This window comes from Ascaphus truei, chromosome 2 (assembly GCF_040206685.1).
Source record: "Ascaphus truei isolate aAscTru1 chromosome 2, aAscTru1.hap1, whole genome shotgun sequence".
Taxonomy (NCBI): Eukaryota; Metazoa; Chordata; class Amphibia; order Anura; family Ascaphidae; genus Ascaphus; species Ascaphus truei.
The window spans coordinates 87,007,346-87,031,694 of NC_134484.1; positions in this window are offsets into that span (position 1 = coordinate 87,007,346).

Consider the following 24,349-nt stretch of genomic DNA (forward strand, 5'->3'; position numbering starts at 1 on the left):
TTCGTTTTATTAGTAAGAATTAACGTCATATATTTTCTATGTATTTCAAGCGCGGACAAGTTCAGCATCCACAACAGAAAAGTGGAAACAAATACAACTTGGTGTGAATTCGTGTGGGAATCGTGTCAGGGACCGGAATAATTGTCGCAAGAGATTTGACGATATTAGGGCAAAATTAAAAAGAAAAATACAACAACAACGCTTGCATGCTTCTGGCACTGGAGGTGGCCCGCTAGCACAATGTCTCATCTTAACTCCATTGGAGGAGTAGCTTCGGGAAAAATTACTTCCCGTCGTCGTTGAGGGTTTGGCCGGTGACAGAGATATCGGAATTTATTCGTCAGAATTTCCACCAGGTGAGAAATGTTACTGAACTAGGCGTGTCGTAGGTTACAGTTATTTTCTATATTTCCGCTGCTATTTATACTTTCTTCCCAATAGAAGCATACCTACATCTATATATGTATATATGTCTCTCTCTCTCTCTATATATATATCTATCAATATATATTTATATTTCGTTGTCCTACTACAATCACTAAATAATATATAACGTGGCACTGCGTGCTCATTTGCATGTCATCTCCCACAATCCTTTGCTGCAGTGGAAGCAATTTATGCTGGCCGAATATGGGGAACAACAGGGTTGCACACATGTCTAAGACATGCAAATGAGCAAACATTAATATGTACTTTTGCAGTACATACATATATATAATAGTAATTTATATTTAATTTATTTAACACCTACAAACACGACATTACTGGCTCTTGAAATCATGCATCGATGATATTGCATGCAACGGCCAACAAACATCACTTGCACTAACACATTTGCTTTTGTTTAGAAAAAGGTCCTTTTTTTGCTTCATCTCATATACAGAGAGCATAATGAGGCACACGTTGCATATGTTATGTAATTGTGTTCATAGGTAGCACACTTCAGACTACTATTTAGCTCATCTACCATTGTGTTCAAGCAGCTGCAATTAATATGTCATCACAGCATACACGAGAACTCAGGGGTTGGGGTTATGCACACAGCCAAAAAACAGGGTCATGTTACGGTCAACTTTGTTGACACCATTTTCTGCTGCTTGAATTAATTGAAAGGTCAGGGTGATTTTAGTTTTTGGGGGAGGGACTACAGTTCTTAAAACCTGACAAGCTAAACAGAAGTTAATCACACTCATTTGAAATGGTAACTCTATGTACAAATTCACCCACCAAACCATTATGTATCAAACCGTACGTTACACATTCGTTCACTCAGATCTATTGTTCAACTTATATCAACACCACATTATGACACCAGTAGCATCTGTGAGCGACACACTGCATGTGTTGTGTTGTTGAGTGGCAGCCACATTCAGCCCTGCAACAGCTTCTATTAATGTAGCACACATATCCTGTAACAAAAACAATAACTTTTCCAATATTACCTACTTAATGATAAGCATTGTCAACGTTGATCTCATGATAGTGATGTACATTATTATTGTGATATTACTGCACAACATATGCAGGGTATTTCCAATATTAATAATATTTTGCTAACGCATTACTGCATAAACATTGTATGTTGTATGTTAGTGAACTAAAATGTCCAAAGTACACTGGCATGTACATTGTTATTAAAATGAATAATGTTCAGTTTGGCACACACATATTTTCAGTTCATGAAGTGATGCTGTTAGTTACTGTAGCCATAAATACTCAAGATACACTAACTCAATGTTCATTATGTACACATGTCAATTAACAACTGATGTTATTGTTCTATATAGTTGCTCCTGGAGGACATGTGTTACCTGAGACTGAACAAGTGTCTTCACCGGGGTCATGCAGCTCATCGCACCTGGAAGTTGAGTGTATGAGGTGCAGGACATATAATATGTTCATTTATATATGTTATGTTGTCATGTTAATTAATTGTTTATGACATGTTATTTAAATTGGATCACTTAGTGTCATTGAAAATGAAGTGTTTTAAGAGAACATGTATTGTGTTTGTGATGTAAAGTATCATGTAGGAGTTGTGAGGTTTGAACAACCTTTCATTCATTCTTATTTCACAATGAGTCCAAACATAATTCTTAAGTCAAGGTACATTTTAATGTGATGTCATAAAACGTATGGAAACATGTTAGGTGTTAGTTGTTATCACAGTGTATAATTACATAGTAAAACAGCAGACATTAGCATGCCATTTCATCATGTGTTCATTTATTTTTAGAACATGATGATGCCAAAGACACAGAAATGCAATCAAGTGACCATGAAGAGGTTCCTATTCAAAGAGTAACACAGGCAATTCCTCCAGCAAGTAACACATACGCAGCAATAGCAGCTTCTGAAGAAAAAATTGTTGAAGCAGAAAATCGTCACCATTCAGATCTGATGTCAGTGCACGAAAGGATGATATCACTGCAGGAAGAAACGATATCACAATTGTCACATCTCCACAGAGTCTTCATTGAAGTTCCTAAACAGATACAAAAATTAAACACGACATTAGAAGCAGTAGTTGTTCAGCTAACCCAAGCGTTAGTGTCATTGGCCACAAGCCCTGCCCGTGAAGTGTCACTGGCCACAAGCCCTGCCCGTGAAGTGTCACTGCCCACAAGCCCTGCCCGTGAAGTGTCACTGCCCACAAGCCCTGCCTGTGAAGTGTCACTGGCCACATGCCCTGCCCGTGAAGTGTCACTGGCCACAAGCCCTGCCCGTGAAGTGTCACAGGCCACAACCCCTGCCCATGAAGTGCCACAGTCCAGTCAAACTGGCTCTGTTTTGCTTAAAGTTGTAGCCAAACGGAAAAAAAACCCAACCGACAACAAGCAGGCCCGTGACTCGGTCTCAAAAAGGAAAAAAAAGAATACATTTTCTAATGAAGTAAATCTGTATTTGGCCTTGTGTTGTTGACTTGAGATTATCTAATGAATATTGTATGTATGATCAAGACCTGTTGTTTCCAAACATTCAAGTATGTCCTTGTACACGTGAAGGTTTGGAAATGTTCACAGTCCGAATGAATGCATAATGTAATTAATATTTATGTATTAATCATCTGTTCAGTAATGGTCCAACATTGCACACTTGCAATGTTTAGAGAAGCTGACATTCACTTAGCTGCAAAAGATTGTATTTGGGTGTGTTTGGTAGGTAATTTAGGTAATCATTGCATGTTAATAGTATTCACATGCAAGTTAAATTAAATATATATTTAACTGCTAACATCCTACATTTCAGTTTTGTGCAGGATGAACTGTCAAATATTACTTACCTTCACCTTCCTTGAAGCTTCTTAATGTTGGCCTTTCATCATGTACTGTATGAGTACTGGTTACAATAACATATCTGTGAATGTGTAGTAATATATATGTAGTATCTATGGATATATGTACACACACACAGTGTATAACTAATATATATATATTAATGTTTTAAACATGTAAATTTGTCTAGAGGTTTTTTATCAAAAGATATATATGATGCTTCCTTGTGAAAACACAGTATTGAAAGAAAACAGGCATTATGTTAGTGAAATATACATGATCTGACCCTTTAACAATATGGGCCTAATATTATGAAGCACATAATTCACTCACCTTGATCACCATTTAAATAGGTTTCATACAAGGCCTACTTACTGCCATCAATATGTTCAGTGTAGAACTGGATTAAATAGATATATTATATGTTGTAACACTACAGGCCTTGTAAACTCACAAAAGGCCTTGTTTGATGTTAACTCCAAATTGGACACAGCTGACTCTAATAGGCCCTCAAACATACTTACCCTGTAATGTTTAATCCTTTAAATAAGTCTGAGCAATATAACAATCCCTGTTTACATATAAGGCCTTAAATACCGTAACACACACACACACACACACACACACACACACACACACACACACACACACACACACACACACACACACACACACACACACACACACACACACACACACACACACACACACACACACACACACACACACACATATATATATTTCATTGTTGGTTTTTGAGACATATATATATCTATTTTAAAATATACATATGTATATGTGTTTATGATATATATATATATATATATATATATATATATATATATATATATATGTATATATATATATATATATATATATATATATATATATATATATATATATATATATATATATATATATACACACATAGTCAAACTGTGTGAGACAGACAGGGAGTTAACCAGACAGAAAGATACACACAGTGAAATGTTGAAAAAAAGACAGAGAAAAACATTAGCAGGTGTGTGTGTATATCTCATTATATGCCAGTGTAGCCAGTTTTTTCATAATGCCAGCACTGTAGAATTTCTCACCCACATTGTTTTTTAATTAAAATCCTAAACTTGTTTTGAGAATGTAGATTAAGTTAAAAACAATGTCACTTTCACAGTGAAAAGGCAATCTTAACCAAAAAATGTGTGCCAATTATTTCTACACATTCGAATTGGTGTTTTAAAAAAGGAGTGAAACATGGAACTTGAAGTCTGACCTTGACAAAAAACCCACAAAAGATAACATTTAAATAGTTTCACATTCAGAAGAAAAAACCTACAAGTCAAGTTTCACACATAGAGACGCTGCAAGAATACAACATTGAGCAGCCATCCATATAAATCTTATAAAATAATGATAGCAGAGGCCATCATATCAACTGAACAACTCAAAGCCAACGTGGGGCAGATCTATGACTTGATCAGAAGTAAATATCCATATTACCAAGACCCGTGCCGAGCTGAAAATTTTAAATCATCTGTACGATTCACTTTATCAACAAATGATTGTTTTGAACGTGTCCAGGATAACCTACATGAAAGGTATGGATTTTGGCAGAATGCACCACAATTTAAAATTACCATGGAACATGGCACATATCTTCTGATAAGTAGCATATTTATTCCTAATACCAATAGCAATGGATCCGCTACTACTGTTCCGTCTGAATCGATACCTGCTGCAATATCTGCACCCTCCATTCCTGAAGCACAGACGGAAGATGAACATAACTACAATGATGTTTTTCCAAAACTTTTTGGTCAAAACACATTAGAATGGCAAAACCAAGAACTGTACGTACCTCCGGACGTATTGTTTGAAGAAGGCAGTGGCGATTCCTATGAGCGCCTCATGGAGATGTGTGTCCTACAGGATTCAACGGTTGCATCAACCATGGATGAAAATGCATTGTCTTTCTGGAGCGACCAGTTGCAGCCAAACGAAGTGTTACTTCTACAAGAATGGTAAATATAATAATTGTTATGCGTTGACTCACCGTTAAAAGTTTAAACTTTTTTCTATTCACCATTTTTACGCTAAATGCGTGGATACAGCATAACATTGCAGACAGCATAACATGTAGCGTTCACAAACACATTGTTTCCTATTACAATATACTACAACCAGAAACATTAGTACACATTGGTAACGGAATAAATATACCTAGTTTCCTATCTCTTAAAAAAGATCATTACAACATGTTACCATAACTTTAATACACACCTATTTTTTTTTTCATGCAACATCTAACAAAAGAGGGTCGGCCACATATGACGTGGGACACTTGTCATGTGCCAAGGCGTCCTTAAAAAGAATTACGGATGTAAGCCCCACCCCCAACCGACGTGCGCGCGTCAAAGCCTATTGGCTGTGTCCGTTTGTTATTGTTACGGTCACTGCACTGTGTCATGCTCGCGCGTCTGTGTTTGTGGGCGTTCACAGTGCGGTAGCCCAATGTTAATTCAGTGGGAGGAGTGTTTGCGTACACTTCACGCTGCCTTAACATGACGTCACACGTATTGTATTCGCTCATTGGGTGATCGCCCGTTGTTTCCGTCCACACACGTCCGTTTAAAAAGATTATAGAAGTACGTGTTTAGAATGAATGTAGTTTCGCGTTCATTGGATTTGAAAGAAATATTATATGCTTAATGCTAGTAACAACATGTATTGAACGCACAGTGTACACATTGTTTAGCGCATGCGCTAACACTTAGTCGACCCAATCGTGAAGTGCGTGCGCAAATTAAGATGTGCGCGCACATTATTATGTATACTGGCAACGGAAAGATCATATCCATAGTTATGCCTGCTATGCAATTAACAAAAGGATACATAATGATGTTTACTTGTAACCTTGCACTTCTAACATATAAGTGAATAACGCGTGGATATACACAATCATATAGAGATGTGTAACGCGTTGTCACGGCTACACATATATAAAGGTGCCATCTGTGACCATCATCTGTTTGCTGTATTTCAGAGATGTCGGGGAAGAATCAATGGGATCAATGTATGATTTCAGAAAAGTCAAACGTTATATGAGATGATTGTGAGGAGAAACGACCGACTAATATACTACATATGCAACAATTTTTATAATGCTTGCAGCGCATATTAACAAACAATACAAAATACAAATATACAATACAGACCGGCGCCACTAGTGTCCAATGGTGGAAAAAGATTGTCCAATATGGGAATGTTCTCACACGGATGGTAGCTTTAAATGTAGTTTTCAGCTGTATCTTCACTGTGTGAACTCCATCAACATATGCAGAGAGAAGAGAAACAAGAAAAACACATCATAGTGCAGATATGCAATGATATATTACACCAAACAAGACTAACATTACACAAAACATATAACATAAAACATATAAGGCTGGCTGATACTAAGATAGATTTATTAAACACAATAAAATCGCAGGTGTGGGATCCGGTTGGTAAAAACCGGAGTCCTACTTACAGCACTGCCACAGACCATGAGCGGGGGTTTTTTCAGGTAGAGTTGAGACCGGCTGCAGCTCCGTCGAACACGTGGTGTCCAGGAAGCTCCACAGTCCTGAAACCGGAAGTGCGTCGCTCCGTGTGACTTGCTTATTCTCCTGGAGCCGTCGATCAACCTGCTGCCGGAAATGTACTCCTGGGGGCGGATGGAATCGCCAAAAAGTCCCTCTTCAATGGACTACTGCAGCCACAATGCTGTCCTCTGCCACACTGCACAAGTGGTAATAAAAACTGCCCAACGCGTTTCGTGCGCATGCGCACTTCTTCAGGGGTTATAGATCACTGGGCATGAGGTGTTTATATACTGACTGAGCCATTGCAATTGGATAATTAGACCCAAACATATAATTGGTCTAGGCGGCTGTCAGTCATGCCCTTTATACAATCAGCCTTAATACATACATGACAAACACTTACAACAAATATATTACATACAAACAAAAATAAAAATAATGTTATTTGACTTTACTATGTTAAACACATCTTTGCTCCATAATCACATTTGAGTTATTTCATGGAATTTAGTGACTTATGTTAAAAGTATTAAAAATAACTATAATTGTATATGTATATAAAAAAAAAAAAAATTTAATATTTTAAAATGACAATTAATACTTATTTATTTAAAAAATTACACTTAGTGTGTTAATGTTTTAAAAAGGCTCCCAGGTCAAAATCAATATTTAGACCATTGGGGGAGAGGGTTTTCAGCTCATAGATCCAGTAGGACTCTCGTCTGCTGATCTGATTGAGCTGATCACCCCCCCTCCAATTGACCTGCACTGTTTCAATAGCTTGACACTTCAGTCCCTCTGGGTTTCTATTGTGGTGCGTTAAAAAGTGGTGTGATACACTATGTGTAATGAGACCTTTTCTGATGTTATATACATGCTCATACACTCTCCTTTGATATAAATATAAATATTGATTTTGACCTGGGAGCCTTTTTAAAACATTTTAAAACATTAACACACTAAGTGTAATTTTTTAAATAAATAAGTATTAATTGTCATTGTTGTCAGTCTCCTACTTGGAGCTGTTTTTAATGTAGTGTTTGCAGTATCCTGGGTGTAACTGTGAAGACCATATGAGTTAACTATTTATTAATCAATTCATGGTCAGTGTGCCTGCTATCCTTGCACCTTATGTGAGGCATCTCCACATCATATTGCTGTGTATTCAAGCCAGCACTGCTGTGTTTGGAAGTTCTATAATACAGCTATTATACCATCACATGCCAGCATTATTATTTAGAACAATCTCTATGTAAATGTGCAGGGGAGCTATATTTAGCAGTAATAGGATATTTAATCCTGTGGCCACCTACCTGAATATATTTATATACTACTCTACATTCGGTCTCATCGTTGCCCCAGAGGGGTTAATACCCTACTCATAGCATTTCCTGTCTTTTACATCCCACCATATTAATTGGTACTGGGATAGTATGAATAATCAATGACACGGTTGCTTGATAGCTATGATTTAATACATTTTTAATCCACATCACACGTTACTTTGGTAATATATGTTTTAAGGATTTATTAAAAGTTAATTTTTATACTTGGGTGGTGTGCTCGTCACTCCCTGGGGCCTAGCCACTGTAATTTTTATTTCTCTGATATACTAGACCTGTATTGGAATAAACCTGACCCTGGCCAGGCAGGTGGCTTCCAAACACATGTAGTTTCATGCTTCCAGTCTACCCCTTCCGGAAAAATTCTTGGGGGAACCAAAAAAAATTCTGGGGTTTCTCAATCCAAGCAGACTCCTGTTTCAACTACTGACAAAGCCAAACTTGGACTAATCCCCCTGCTCAAGGACGAGGCATAGTGGAGACACTTAAAGAGACAATTTGTGAAAGTCAAGCATGATATAAGAAAGCAGCAGACTAACACCACATGAGCGGGAGTAGGCAGAAATCTGGCGCTACAACTTAAAGCAAGAATCCATGCAACTTCCGGTTGGTAGTTGAAAAAACTTTATTCCATCGACACACACATAGAACCCAAGTTACACCACATACCTTCGCTGCCTCCGACCGCTCTTAGTGATCCTGATGATGCCTTCTTGTTGCCCATCTCTGACCTAGTGACCCATTACGCATTTGCTTATGCTCCACGGTTCCGGCCACTGGAATTCCAAACAAAGGTTTTTTTATTTGTTTGTTTTTTCAGTCTTCATTTACACCTGAGGCATAATGTTTGCCCCATATATCATATACTACTGAGGTGTGAAGAAACACACCAGGAAATAACTCCTTTAAAAAGTGCACACCACTAAGTATGAGGTATACGATGAAAAGATTAATAATCAAACCAATTTAACCTTTATTATGTCAATACACAAATACGTACTTCGAATAAAGTATTAACGCTCACTATGGTCTAATCCATCATTCTCAATGCATGTGTTCTGAATTTTCAGACATAGTAATAATCAAATAATCCCATAGCAAGCTACGTGTATCTTCTTGTTAATTTAGTGATAATGGTGTGTGCTTCCAGATTTCTCCAAGGATATCTCAAATTTGGTCCACCTAGGTTACCTCCCTAAAGATACCAAATCCTGTAATACAGAGATTTACATTTTGGCTGGCAGATTGCTATCCTGAACCCATTTTCATGTATACTTTGCTGTGGTTCAACTGTAAAAATCTATTTCTTTGTTCATTTGGAGTGCTACACTGGTAATACACTTATCCAGTCTGCACATCAAGGGATTTAGCCGTTGCTGGTTCCAACGAGGGGGTTGAGGACAAGGGAGAGTGGGGATTTGTGATCTTCCTATCTGGGAGATGTTGGTCTGATAAACAAAGCCACTGTCTGCCCCAGACAGAATGGTGCCTAGCTCAGCAGGAGAGAGCAAACCAGCACTAAGAACAGGGTCTGGTAGGCGCTGTTCTCATTGGTCTGTTCATAATTCCTGCTCAATTTACCACAGCCTCTCCATCATACCCCCAACCCGGATTGGCCAATACAGATGAGCACTTGCGCTTTGATTTGTCCAAAACACAGGATCTGCCCTATAATTGGCCATGATACCATTCTCCATGCTTTTCTAGGGAGATGGGGAAACTAGAAGAGAGGAAGCCGATCTGAGTTCCACAGCTCATTCCTGGAGTAGCATGCAAGCAGACCAAGTGGTGTGCTTTGAAGTTGTGCCAGAATCACCCAAAACTGAGGCTCTGTCCCCTACAGGACTGGAAGCAGCACCGGGTAAGCCATTTCAGTGGCATCAGGCAAAAAGGACCCCTAAGATGCCTTCTGTATTTCCGTGAAATTGATGGTACCTATTACAGATAGCTTGGTCAGCTTTACTTAATCGTTGTACTGTATGTATTTTATGGCCATGTCCCTGACCAGGTAATACCCAGAACTGAGGTTCGCTTAACTCAACCTCATGGTAAAATATGGAGGGACCCTTGGGGATTCTTACTCCCAAATTTATTTAACCCATCCTCTTGCGAAGGCTTCTGCTATTTCTTCCTGGAATAGTTGACCTTCCTCCCACCAGTGGTCTACAATAGCACCATACCAATATCAGTCTCATTCTATTAAGACTGGGGCATAACCCTTAAACATGGGGTCCCACCACTTCAGGGGTTTACTGGACTCAAGTTTGCTACTGGACCTAGTGTCCATCTGGGAGGACACACCAGAAGTAGCAGACCTCTTGGATAGGGATAAGTCCCTAAATGACGTAAACGACCTGGAAGATCTTTTCACAGGAATGCAGCTGGCATAAGGTATTTCACCATCAGACTCAGGTGACCACCCATCCTTCCCCGCAAAGTCCCAGTCTATCAAGTCCATGGACATACCCGGAGATAATTCTCACAAGGAAACATATTTAATACAAATGTAGCAGCATCAGGGGCCAAGAAACTAGGGTTAGAAATCAAGGGTAGGGAAGAACCCGCTTGTGTCGCTCAGGATTGGCTTTTCATTTACCTCTAGCGGATGGTGAGGGGCTAGTGATGGGTCAGGGACAACTGGGGCCGGTGAATGGGGCCTAGTAATGTCCATGATCTGTCCATTATTTGTACCAGTATGTCGGCCACGACCTCTAGGGGACGGTATGGGGATCTTATGAAACGATCCACACCGGCTTCTTCCCCGGGTTGGGGTCTGTAGTGGAGCAGATGTGGACGAGCACCATCCAGACAAAGGAGGTTCCGCATCAGAGACGGCGGCCATCTTTACAACGTCATTGAAAATAGTCAAGCTCGCGAGACTCCCAGGCAAGCCTTTGCTCTGCGCCGGCTGTGACGTCGCTTCCGGTTGTACCTGAAGTGCCTCACCCTGCGGCATGGAAAACAAGGCTCTCCCAGCCGGGAGGAGAGCTCAGAGCTCCTACCCCATGAAGAGATAGTTTGGAACCCCAATCATAGTCTGAAGGACCAACCCCTAAGGGGCTGAACTTCATACTATAATTTAGGCACTTCCTTCCTGTAGCTCAAGGAGTGAGGGCCCAGGATATGCACCATCACTCCGGTCATTCAGGAAGTCAGCATGAGGAGGGGGAAAATCCCATAGGACAGCCTGTCACTGTCTGTGTCTTACTAGAACTTACATGACAGGTTAGGTAGAGAGATAGCTGGACCAGCCATCGCTATATATATATCCACCGAGATCCTAGCTATCACCACCCCACCTATACTACTCCAATACTAGTTGAGCAGGACTATTCACCTTTGTTTATAACATGTTGGAAGATAACACTTTAAGTACAAAGTTTATTTTTTCATTTCCATATTGATATCCACCATCATATTAGTTTCGTAATTAAATTATCCAATCATCTGATGATATTTGAACATATCATTCCAATACTCCTTGAAAAAGGAAAATAGAAGCCAAGTGTTTTGTTCTCAGCATGACTCTTTGCCCTTAATTTTAATCTAAACAGTCTTTGCTGTGTTTGCCAAAACGTTAATACTATAATTTCTCAATGTCATACTTCACTTACGCAGACAGCTTCTTACTTGAGTATATATTTGACTTTTGAACATATAGAAACATCAGGATAAGCAAACCTTGCTATTTTAGAAGGTCATAGAGTGAAATCAGTTCAGAAATGTAAAAAACAAATAAATACATGTATCTGGACTATTTAGGTATTTTTAAATATATAATTCAGAACTGCTAATTGCACATTTTACTGTCTATTCTCTTTTGTTAGTTTAAAAAAGAAAAAGACAACAGACTTAGATACAACTTAAAAAAATGAAGAGGAGTGCATAAATTATTTGCGTGAATATAAACAATGTATTGTTTAACAATATTATAAATCAGCCTAATAACTAACTGCAATGTGATTTTAAAATATATTATGGAAGTATAGTATAGGAAAATATGAAGCACTGACTATTTTGAAGTTAATGATCAATAATGTATTTAGAAAATATATAGATGCTTTTAAAACCCTTAAAATGCATACTGTGTCTAATGATAGTGTTGCAAGTATATACCGATATATACTTCACAATGCCAGTAAAATATTTAAGTCTATTTTAAAGGAAACATTTTGCCTTTTGAATTATGGAAAATAGCTGAAGCGCTCAAATGCAGGTATAATATCAAAAATAATAAGCCAAACCACTAAACCAGGGTACTAACAATTGATATAGTACCTAATGTGTGATATTATGGGTACTATCCTCCTGAAGACAGGTGGTGTGTGGTGCAACCCACTCACCATCAGTCTCATTGGCAGGTTCCCCTGAGAAATATACAAATATTCACATCCTGGTAGGGCAGGTAGGCATGCTGTTCAGCTACTCAATGCAATACAGGGAAAAAGGAGACCAAAAAGCGCACCAGCACAAACGGAGCAGGAAGGACCCAAAACAAAAAATGATTAAAAGGGCACTTTAATGTGACAAACGACCCATCCAACGCGTTTCGAATGTCACAGCGTTCTTTTTCAAGGATAAAACACAATGTGATAACATCCATTATATACCCTCTTACCTGTGGGCCATTTCGCGCCAAAAATCGGAACCTGAGGGTATATAATGGATGTTATCACATTGTGTTTTATCCTTGAAAAAGAACGCTGTGATGTTCGAAACGCGTTGGATGGGTCTTTTATCACATTAAAGTGCCCTTTTAATCATTTTTTGTTTTGGGTCCTTCCTGCTCCGTTTGTGCTGGTGCGCTTTTTGGTCTCCGTTTTCCCTGCCTTTTGAATTAGACAGCTAAATGTATGTACTATACAGATGTAGCAAGACTTACTGCTGTTACTTTGGTGCCATGCAAAACCAAGTGTAAATCCCAGGCATTTATTTGCATATTGTGGACCCACGAACGCAACAGCGCAACTGCCACAAAATTGAGTTTTGTGGGGGTGTAGTACTGTACTTTGCAATAACGATAGGCAGTGCTAGTGTACTAGTTTTCTTTTTAATCTAAATGCACTACATCTGACAAGATGAGAATGACTAAAAAGTTTTTTTTAAAGTATAACATTTATGTTTTAGTACATTTAGAGCTTAGAGATAAATAACAAAGACTTTGTGAAAAATGTAAATCTTCTTACAATAATAAAATTTTCAACCAACATCTTCTGGCTGTCTCTTGTACAGTTTCACCTGTTCATGCCAAAGAGATTGAGAGATGCAAACCGCTGGGCATACATTTTTTCAATCACGATGTGGTGCACCTTTAAGTAGAAGATACTAATTTAACCTACAGTTGAAGTCATTTAAAAGTCCAACTCATGGAACTTATGTATAGAAAGAATATTCTAAAGTTCTGCATCTGAGAATTATGAAGGTTAAAGATTTTAACTACCCAGCTGAACTTACCATTTTGCCTGGTGAAAAATGAATAGGTCAGCTATAAATTGAGAGCAGATAAAGGATCATTTTGTCGACCTTGCTCACCCATTTTCTACTTCTACATACACTCTACTAAAAAAGTCCATTTTGTACGTTCGTTTCCCATATTTTTCCTTTATGTCGACCAGCAGTCTTAGATTTTATCACTAAATGTGCACCCTCCGCTTAAGCTTGAAGGTTGTATCATGGTTCTACTACTGTTTCACTTTAACAAAAAGCAGTTTTATTTCCCTTTACGTTCAAGTCAAGTCCCTCTGTCCATATATTATTTTCTATTTTTTACTGCCGTCCACTACAGTACATTGCTTATTATTTTGATGTATTTGAAAGCATCTCTTTTCTTCTCTACTTATTTCTTCCAGTATATACATACAGTACTGATAAGGTTATAAGATTTTGAATGCTGAATCAATGGTGCCATTTTTCATCATATCTACACTGCCTATGGCCCAGAAACATCAAACTCCGTTAGAATTGAGTTAATATCGCACCCTTAAAAAAAAAAAAAAAAAAAAAAAACTTGTCTTATTACTGCAATTTTAAGATGTTATACAGTACATCAACATTGCAGTAATAATTTACCGGTTTTCATAGTAAACGCTGTGAGATTTCTGCGAGATTCTGCATCCAGACTAATGACAAATCGGATTAGCACAGTGGGGGTCCCTGATTTTGAATGGGACTGCAGGGACCCCCGCTGTGTTAATCTGATGGGCCATTAGTCTAGCTGCAGAAATCTCACAGAAATCTCACAGCGTTTACTGTGTGTGAGGTAGCCCCAGATTTTCCAAGGCAAGTAGTCGGATACAGGTGGCTGCATCAGTATATCCCACCATGCCCGAAGATCTTGTAACAAACATTACTCTAAACGTGAAAAATGCATTTTTAAGTCTGTGGAATCTTTGCAATGTAGATTTTTGGTTTTGTCAAAGACCGCCTCTGTTCTCTGTGTTCGTGTAGATGCATTGCAGATATTAAAAATAAAATGTGGGGTCGTTTCTGGTTCAGACTCCATTATGGTTGATGCTGCAATTTGTATGTACAATTTTTGAATAAATCTCAATATCATAAATGATAAGATTTATAAAGCATAGATTAATGTCCAAAATTGAATGTAATGAAAGTAGCCTTATGATTATGACCAGGGTTAATATAAATGTCTGGTAGGCAGTATACTGTAGAACAGACAATGAGCAGATTGTGGTTAAATACGCAGACAAAGGAGGTGCAGTGGTGGTGCTAGATAGGGACTACTACATATCTGAAGCGCACAGACAGTTCAATTATCCTTCTGCCTATAGCATCCTTAAACATGATCCCACTCTTTCCTTCCAAAAGGAATTATTAGAACTCCCTGATGAGGGTATGATTTTACAGATGTTGACAATTACAGAACAAGACTTTGTATACATTCCAGAACCCGTCACACCCATATTCCATCACTTACCTAAGATTCAAAAATCACTCACTGCACTCACAGGTAGACCCATTGTATATAGCTTTGGTTCCCTTGTTGAACCCCTTTCCACCTACACCGATCACTTCTTTCAGCCTTTAGTCACCACATTACCTTCTTATACACTACACACTAAACACATATTATCACTTCTTCATGGTTTCAGTTGGTAGACATCCTATCTATGGGGTACCATGGATGTAGCTTCATTATACAACATTATTGCACACCATCACGGACTCACAGCCACCAGTAACTTTTTACATTCTTCTTCTTCACTGTCACCATCACCTTTTTTGTAGACAGTATTCACTTTGCCCATACATATAATTACTTTTTGTTTGACAACAAATTCTATCTCCAAACATGTGGGACAGCAATGGACACCTGTTTTGCCCCATCTTACACCAACCTATTCATGGGTTGGTTGGAGATGTTCCACGTGTTTGGAGATAAGAATCCGTATTGTCACAATATAGTGTTTTACAGGTGCTATATTGATGACTTATTGATCATCTGGAGTGGATCTGTTGTTGGGTTCCTGGAGTTATTCAGTTATCTGGAAGACAATGAGTTCAATCTCAAATTCACCCATTATTATCATAAATACCATGTACAATTTCTAGATCTATATTTATAACTCTCTATTGCATGCCAAAAGTTGCCATACCTGCCCCTCTTCAGTGGGATCTCACAAAGACATTACCAGCAGTTATGTAGGAACTGCTCATCGTTGGAGGATTTTGAGAGCAAATCATGTGATCTTATGGATCGTTTTCTTGCTAGAAGCTATAACCACAAGGATCTTATAGAAGCCTACGAAGTAGCAATACATACAGATAGAGATGATTTAATTTCCATGAATACTACAAGACTTGGTTCTATATCTGAAAGAACAATGGCCACCCGAGGGAATCCCAATGTTTCCAATCCGGATCCAAAAAGAAATGGAGGACAGGGCACACGGATTTGAAAATAGAAAATATTTAAGCTAACACGATGTTTCGACCAACATGGTCTTTCTCAAGTGCAAAAAATGGCTTTTTGTATGCCGTGGATTGGATGCAGCCTTTCGTTCATGGATGGGAGCACAGGTAATTTTATCATCTCTTATTAAATTACTTGGTGTGCAGCACTTATCCTCTCTCGTATTCCAATCCGGATCCACCATACTTTATAACAAATTATAGTGAAGAGGCTAGTGCCATTATATCTATAATTAGGAAAAACTGGAGGACACTGTCTCTCGAACGTTTGATCCAGAACATGGTCAGCTCAGATCCCAAGATTGTCTTCAAAAGAGCACCAACTCTGGGCAACATGCTGTCACCCAGCATGCAGCGTCCAGCAAAATCTAAACAATATAATACATTATTTCCAACATTGAAGGGTTCTTAGAAATGTAGGCATTGCAAAATTTGTCCACATTTGTTAAAAACACAAACCCTCCACAATAAAGAAAAACTAAGGTATTTAAAATGAATTAATTCATCTTCTGTCAGACCAATCATGTGGTTTATCTTTTGATTTGTGGATTCCATAAGCAATACGTGGGGCTTACCACCAGACCATTAAAATTCTGGATCCTTGAACACCTGAGATTGATTGCTAAAAAGGATATGCTTCACCCTGTGGCAAAAACATTTCACTTTATGTCCAGAAGGCTCTCTAAGTACACTTCAATGCATAGCTCTAGAACATAGTCCTCCACCTCTACGTGGTGGTGATAGAGGTAGGACATTGTACCAAAGAGAGGCCCATTTGATGTTTACATTGAATACATTACCTCCAAACGGCCTAATTATAGAATGGGATTTGAAATGTTTGCTTTAGCTATAGTTGAAACGGAATCTACACACCTAAAACAATTGTTTCCCATGGGTTAATGCATTTTCTAATGTTTTTGATGTTTTTTACGTTCCACTCTTTTGCTCTCTATTTATCTCTCTTTACTATTGCATCTCCATGATTTGTTTATCTTAGAAAAGCTCTATAGGAGGCTACACATATATTAAACTCAACTTAAAATGTCATAATAGCTAGTTAGTCACTATCTATGAATATGGTCAGATTTCAAAAGATAATTATAGATGCAACATTTAGAGAGATAAATACAAGGTTATTTACATTGCTGCATTATTAGTAATTTTTAAAAGATGCAATTGATTGCTTAGAACCTTTAGTAACTTTATTGACATAAAGTTGCTAGTCGATGATATTCAGCTGACACTAGTAATTTCATAAACAATATAGATGATATGTATAATGTCTCTCAAATTTGATTTTAGATTAACAATGTTTATATACAGCCGAGGCCCCTTTTATTCTAACACTTCACCGATATTTTCCGGTGACTTTTTCCGAATGCAACACACTTTGCCGCGTTCGTGTGGCGTTCGTGCCATATTCATGTCGCAATCATGCCAGCGTCACCCGCGCTTGATCTGTTTAATGAGAATGTTTTGGATTTAATTGGTTGAAATTCTTCGTGTATCCGCCAGGTGGCAGATATTCATGAATTGTAATGCGCATGCGCTTCAGTAATGTGTCGACTTGCAGGTGTTTAAAAAAATACTGTACCACAGTTGTACTTTGTGAATTGATCTTGGTACTGAAGAAGTTCTACAACATTGTATCTATTTAGGCGTTTCATATTAAAAGTAAATGCAAAGTGTCTGGTGTTCTATTCCATTGTCCAGAGAGGTCCAGAGATGAGTACACCACTGCAGTCTGTGTTCCAAAAGCCCAACATAATGTACGCTTATTTAATATGGTCAGTAATTAGTTCAGCAGATGATAAGATGGCCACAGTTGGTCAAATTTATCAATATTTTATCGAAAATTATGACTTTTACAAATTTTAAATTTTCACCAGATGCTCTCGGGTGGAAGCGTGCGATAAGGAAAAAGTTATGTATCGATCCACGTTTTTTTCATATTGCTCCTGTACCCGGAGTTACAGGAGGAGGGTATTGGCCCTGAATTTTCCAGTATCTTGATCATGGAGAGTTCAAAAGGCGAAAGATCATGGTAAAACCAACTAAGAATCGTCAGTCCCAGGCAAGCAATGCGCCAGCGCCAGCACCAGCTTCCAATAACGGTCCGACCGTCTGTGAAAACCTGCTGACCGGCAACCCTTGCTATCAGCCCCCGCCTGGATACCTGCAGCCTGAGCAGGATTTCACGTACAGATACCAGCAAGCTTGCATGTACCAAAGCGATTTCCAGCTTCACCAGCTGTCAACTACAGGTGTAGCAGGCCCGCTGTCACCTGTCACTACGTGTATAATCAAGACTACGGGACTGGCAGTGGATCGGCGCTAATTATTTTTTTACCATATCAATATCAATGCACAGTAAAGCGATTCTCCTGTAATCAATCGCTTTGCTTATGGTTATTTAGTTCTTGTAGTCACAATTTGCCAAAATGTAGTCCAGCAATATCATTGGCTGCGCAGCTTCTACAGTTAGGCGCATGCGCATTGGAACCTTGTTGAAACGCATACAGTATGCGTCTCATCCCATCCAGGCGCATGCGTGTACTGTATGTGAACAAGAGACGACCCCCGAGAAAATAATTGTTGGGACTGACCGATGGGACTGCGGGGACTGACTGTGGGAACTTCTTTAGGGGACTGACTAGTTTGAACTAACCATTACAGTAATACTTTTATTTTTCTTCCTCAGAAAATAAACTTTGTCATCGGGCTGAGAACGACAAATGGAGGGATTTTGATGGATAATATCGCGTTTTGTAACGATGCTTGCACACTGCTGAATCTGAATCAGTGCCATTTTTATTTATTAGGATAAAATAACTGAGCTTTTATACGTACTTTTTTTACATACTGTACTGTATAATAAACCCCACAAATAAAAAGTATGCATTTATTCTGTAAATGTATTACAGTGCAGTATGTGTGTTCTACTGTAATAATAATACAAATACCGATAATGCGTTTTAATACTGTTTTGATGTACTGTAATGCGCAGTAAGTAAAAAACCATTAATGATGTACTGTAATTAAAAACATGTAGGTATTTTTTTAAAAAGCAGCAATTTATTTTATTGGTGGGTGCAGTAAGTACAAATACATTAATGGTGTCCAATACAGTAAAAACATTGACAGTATGAATACAATCTACAACAATCAACATTATTTTTCTTGGTGGAGTACTGTAAGTAAAAAAACATTAATGGTGTACTGTAATTAAAAACATACAGGTATATTTTAAAAAAGCAGCAATTTATTTTATTGGTGGAGTACTGTAAGTAAAAAAACATTAATGGTGTACTGTAATTAAAAAACATACAGGTATATTTAAATAAACATATTAGAATACAATTTAAAACAATGAACAAGTCAGAAATGAATCAACATTTTAACAGACGACCAATCACGAAGCGAATTCGATCCCCAGCAGATTGTCCTTCCAGGGCCGATGCCTTGTATGCCGCAAAATGCCATTAATGGAGCCTCGCACGATTTTCATTAAAGGATCGGTAATTGAAAAATAGCGCCGCAATTCCTCCACAATAGTCTTTCTTAAATTTTCAGGAAGAGCCTTTTTCTCGCGTTTCCATTCGTAGTTTACATTGTGGGCCCACCCTAAGTACAACGGGTATGGCACGTGGGGCTTGAAAATTAACAAGGCATGCCTCTGGGGTATATGAGCACTTGCAAACCTATACTTCTCCCTGAGTGGCTGGGGCAGCTCGCACAGGATGATGTCGGGCATCGTCTCAATGCAAGCGTATGTGGGTTGGATTCTCGGAGCGGGTGTTCTTCTGGGAGTGGGTGTGCTTGTGGCGGCGGGTGAGGGTAGGTTGTCTGGGAGGATGCTTTCCTCCTGTCTTGGTCTCCTTGTCAGTGTTGCCTCCTGGCAAGGTCTTGACGGGGTTGTCATGACATCCTCGTCAACAGCATACCTGAACACATATTCTTCTGATGGAGGGTGTGCGCTTGGCTATGGAAGGTTGAAGGTCCCATTCATCCCATCCATGCCACCCTCCTGCTCCGGTGTCCGAGATACAGCGGCATGAACTCTGAGCAAATTATGTATCCCCGCTATGTCAGTCTCTATCTTCTCCATCCGTTGATCCATCTTCTCCATCCGTTGATCCATCTTCTCCATCCGTTGATCCATATTTAGCATGGTCTCTAAAAGAAGATCTATCTTTACCAGCATAGAGTTCCCAGGGATATCGACACTTAACCCATTCAGCATGCGGTCTAACGAGATGGATCTTGTGCATGGGATGCTGTGGACATCTGGGTGGATGGGTGCATAAGAGGATGAGATGGGGGTTCCCTGGAGATAAGCGGCAGCGTCGTCGAGGAGTGATGGAGGAGGTGTCCTGTGGATTTCCGGGAGAGAAGCGACAGAGTCGTCTAAGAGTGATGGAGAAGGTGCCCTGTGGATTTCCGGGAGAGAAGAGGCAGCGGCAGCGAGGAGTGATGGAGAAGGTGTCCTCTGGGTTTCCAGGAGAGAAGCGGCAGCGGCGGCGAGGGCTGATGCAGATGGTGACCATTTGTTTTGCTTTGAGTGTACATCCCCAAATTTCTTCTTGACATAATAAGGCTTCTTTAAAGCCTTACCTGTAGCCTTTGGAGTCGTCAGAAGGTTTTCTTTATTAGCCTTAGCCTTTCGCTTTGGCCTTGGCTTGGAAATGGCTGCCGCCTTTCACTTTTTCTGCCTGACAGGCACGGCAGAGGCGAGTGTGTTCCTGCATCCGTAGAATCGGGGTTGATCCATGGAAGCAGATGGCACAATGCAGTATCTGGAGAAGGGCAAGTTCAGATACAGATCATCGAGTGGGAGGCTATGCAATGTGTGTCACTTTTTATGCATGGCGACGAGGTGCAGGTGTTAAAAGTGGGCGTATTCTAATGTGACTCATTAAAGTATAAATACACCATCCATTTTGTGGATTCACTGCACATTGAATACACATCGACTAAACATCGAATGTACATTCTTGTGCTTGTATTTCTTTCGACACGCAGCAATGCCTGTTAAAAAGATTTCTAAGGATCTCAGCATGAGAATAAAGGAGATGTACATGAGAGGACAACGAATTGCGGATATTCAATGCTGGCTAAGTACTTCTGGCCTCGTTGTTCCAGCAGCAACCATGAGCTATCATGCCCACGGTACTGCTGCGGCAGCTTTTATTCTTACTAATCACCGGCTTTTACCTGGCATGTTCCTGGAATGCCACGCTGTTCACCTGGAGCATGCCGGGCTCCTTTTGCCTTCCCAGCCAGGCGCATGCCCGGCTGACGAGCGGTTGATGTGTTAATTGATAATGGTTCAGGATTTACTAGGCTGCAATGCTTCGCGTGTCCGCCAGATGGCATAAATTCATGACTTGTAATGCGCCGAATCAGTAATGTGTCGGCTTGCAGGTGTTTCGTTTAAAAAAGATACTGTACCACAGTGTGCCATTGTAACTTGGCCTTGGCCTTGAGACTGAAAGAAAAGTTGCCAAAATGTATCAATTTAGGCTCTTCATATTAAAGAAAGACAAAGACCAGTTTCAGTTTGTGTTACACTATTCTGCAGAGACCCACCATGAGTGTTCAAGTGCAGCCTGCTTTCCAAAAACCTGACAGAAGTTACGCGTATTTGATATGGGCCGCGATTAATGCAACAGAGGATAAGATGGCAACAGTTGCTCAAATTTATCAGTATTTTATCGAAAAATATGACTTTTACAAATTTTCGCCAACTCCTCATACGTGGAAGCGTGCAGTAAGGAAAAGGTTATGTAGTGACCCCTGTTTTCACCGTATTGAGCCCCAATTTGTTGGAGGGTATTGGTGTGTGTCACCGGATTTTTCCCGTATCTATGATCATGGAGGCGGCAAAAGGCGAAGGGTCGTGTTAAAACCAACTAAGAAGCGACAGTCGCTGCCAAGCAATGCACCAGCACCGGCTTCCAATGACGGTCCCACTGTCAGTGACAACCCTGAGCCTGAGCCTGAGGCTGAGCTGGATTTGGCGTGCAGTTTTGATGAAGCTTGCATGTACCTAAGCGATTTCCAGCCTCACCTGCTGACTACAGGTGGACTAGTCCCGCTGCCAACTATCAACGTGGATCATGAAGAAAGCTGGACTGGCAGTGGACCGGCGCCGGCACAAGCCGAATGGGAAATTCAATGGTGAGTACTGTCTTGTTGCCGTATTATTTTGGTGGGGCTGGCTGGGTACTTCTTTAGGGGGCTGACCATTACTGTACTGTACTGTACATTAAAACTTTTCTTTTTGTTTTTTCTCAGAAAAGAAAACGGCTAATGGGGGGATTTCGATGGATAATATTGTACTGTATGCTGATGTTTTCCGGCCGTACAGTACACTGTGTAATAAACCCTGAATAAATAAAACTATGCATTTATTTTACATATTCAGTATCGTTTCATTATGTGTCTTCCACAGTATACTGTACAGTGGTATACAGTGCCTAACATCTATGGGCAAAAATAATTTTATTCCTAGGTGCCCTAGAACAGAAGTTCCCACGCCAATTGCCCGTGAACTTGACCGTGGCCCTAAGTAGTTCCCACGCCAATTGCGCGAATATAATGTAAAATAACCCGTTCTGTGGGTCTGAGCGGGTTGAAATTTACCTGGTCCTCATGCGGGAGGACCCTTGCCACAGTGGCAAAATATCAGCCTTCCAAGACCCCCGAAACCGGAGATACAAAAAGACAGTTTAAAAGCACATTACCAAAGTGGCTTTTTTTCTGCCATGCAAGTCAATGGCAGAAACCTGAACTTTAACATCACCTTGACTCCGTTCTGTTGCCACGAGAGGGTCGCAATTTGCATGCAATCCTGCCGCAACTAGGACTACATCGTCACCGAATATAGGCCCTCTAGGTTGAACAGAACCGGAGTTGTGGGTTCCAGGTTTCTGCTCATTCTGACTTAGCCGGTTCAAAGCTTTCTCCGCCATTTGCGCTCAATGGTAGGACCCTCCTCGCCGGCGTGACCCTTTCTCGTCGCCATTACTGCTGGGACCCTGTTGGGGTCAAGTGAGGAGGTTCCTAACATCTTGGGGCAAAATTAATTTTATTTCTAGGTGCCCTAGAACTGAAGTTCCCACGCCAATTGACCTAGTTCCCACGCCAATTGCCGTAGTTCCTACGCCAATTGCGCGACCAGCCAGTTAAAAAACAGTGCAGCAAGCCTCTGCAGTACATTTGTTACACTGGCAAAGGAGCAAATGGAAACAATGTGAGACAATTCAACATGTTCTTTTATTGGTGGAGTCAGTACAAAAACATTTATTTACAATATTGAAACATTTAAAGTGCACAGCAATTCTAACCATCAACACACAATAATACATTCTGCAGCCTTTATTAAATTCTTCTGCCACAAAACATTTTTGGTGCATGGGGCACAGGGAGTTAAAGTGACTTGCTTTTTATGTACTGTATTTGGGGGTTGTCTTTGGGGGTTTATTCATCAAATTATTATGATGAACTGCCTTTTGAAATGACACTGCTGTTAACTATTTCAGCCACACACCTCCAGAGTTTTTAATCCCTCCCTAGCCAAGCGTCAATCGGCTGAGTCACCCTAGCCTACCATCCCCCTCTCTCCACTGGGTCGTTGATCTTCTGCATATTGCCATTGTGTTCTTAATCCGCCCATAACCGAGCTACAAACACTCAGCACGCCTGCATCTAATCACACCATCCCCCTCCCCCAACCCTTAGAGGCCTGTTGTTTGAACGGTAATGCTTTGAAAAATCCCCTCTCGAATTTGAAATGTAAATCTGATGTGCACAGCACTGTGAAAATTGAGAGTACACTGATACAGTATTTCATCAGGGTGTGAAAATATTTGTCAGTCACTATGGTTTACAGTCACATGTTTTTAATACAATACAGTACATTCTTTAATATCTTTAAAATAAAAATATATAAATCCTGTATACAGTATACTATAAGTACATATAATGTAAAATAACCCGTTCTGTGGGTCTGAACAGGTTGAAATTTACCTGGTCCTCATGCGGGAGGACCCTTGCCACAGTGGCAAAATATCAGCCTTCCAAGACCCCCGAAACCGGAGATACAAAAAGACAGTTTAAAAGCACATTACCAAAGTGGCTTTTTTTCTGCCATGCAAGTCAATGGCAGAAACCTGAACTTTAACATCACCCTGACTCCGTTCTGTTGCCACGAGAGAGG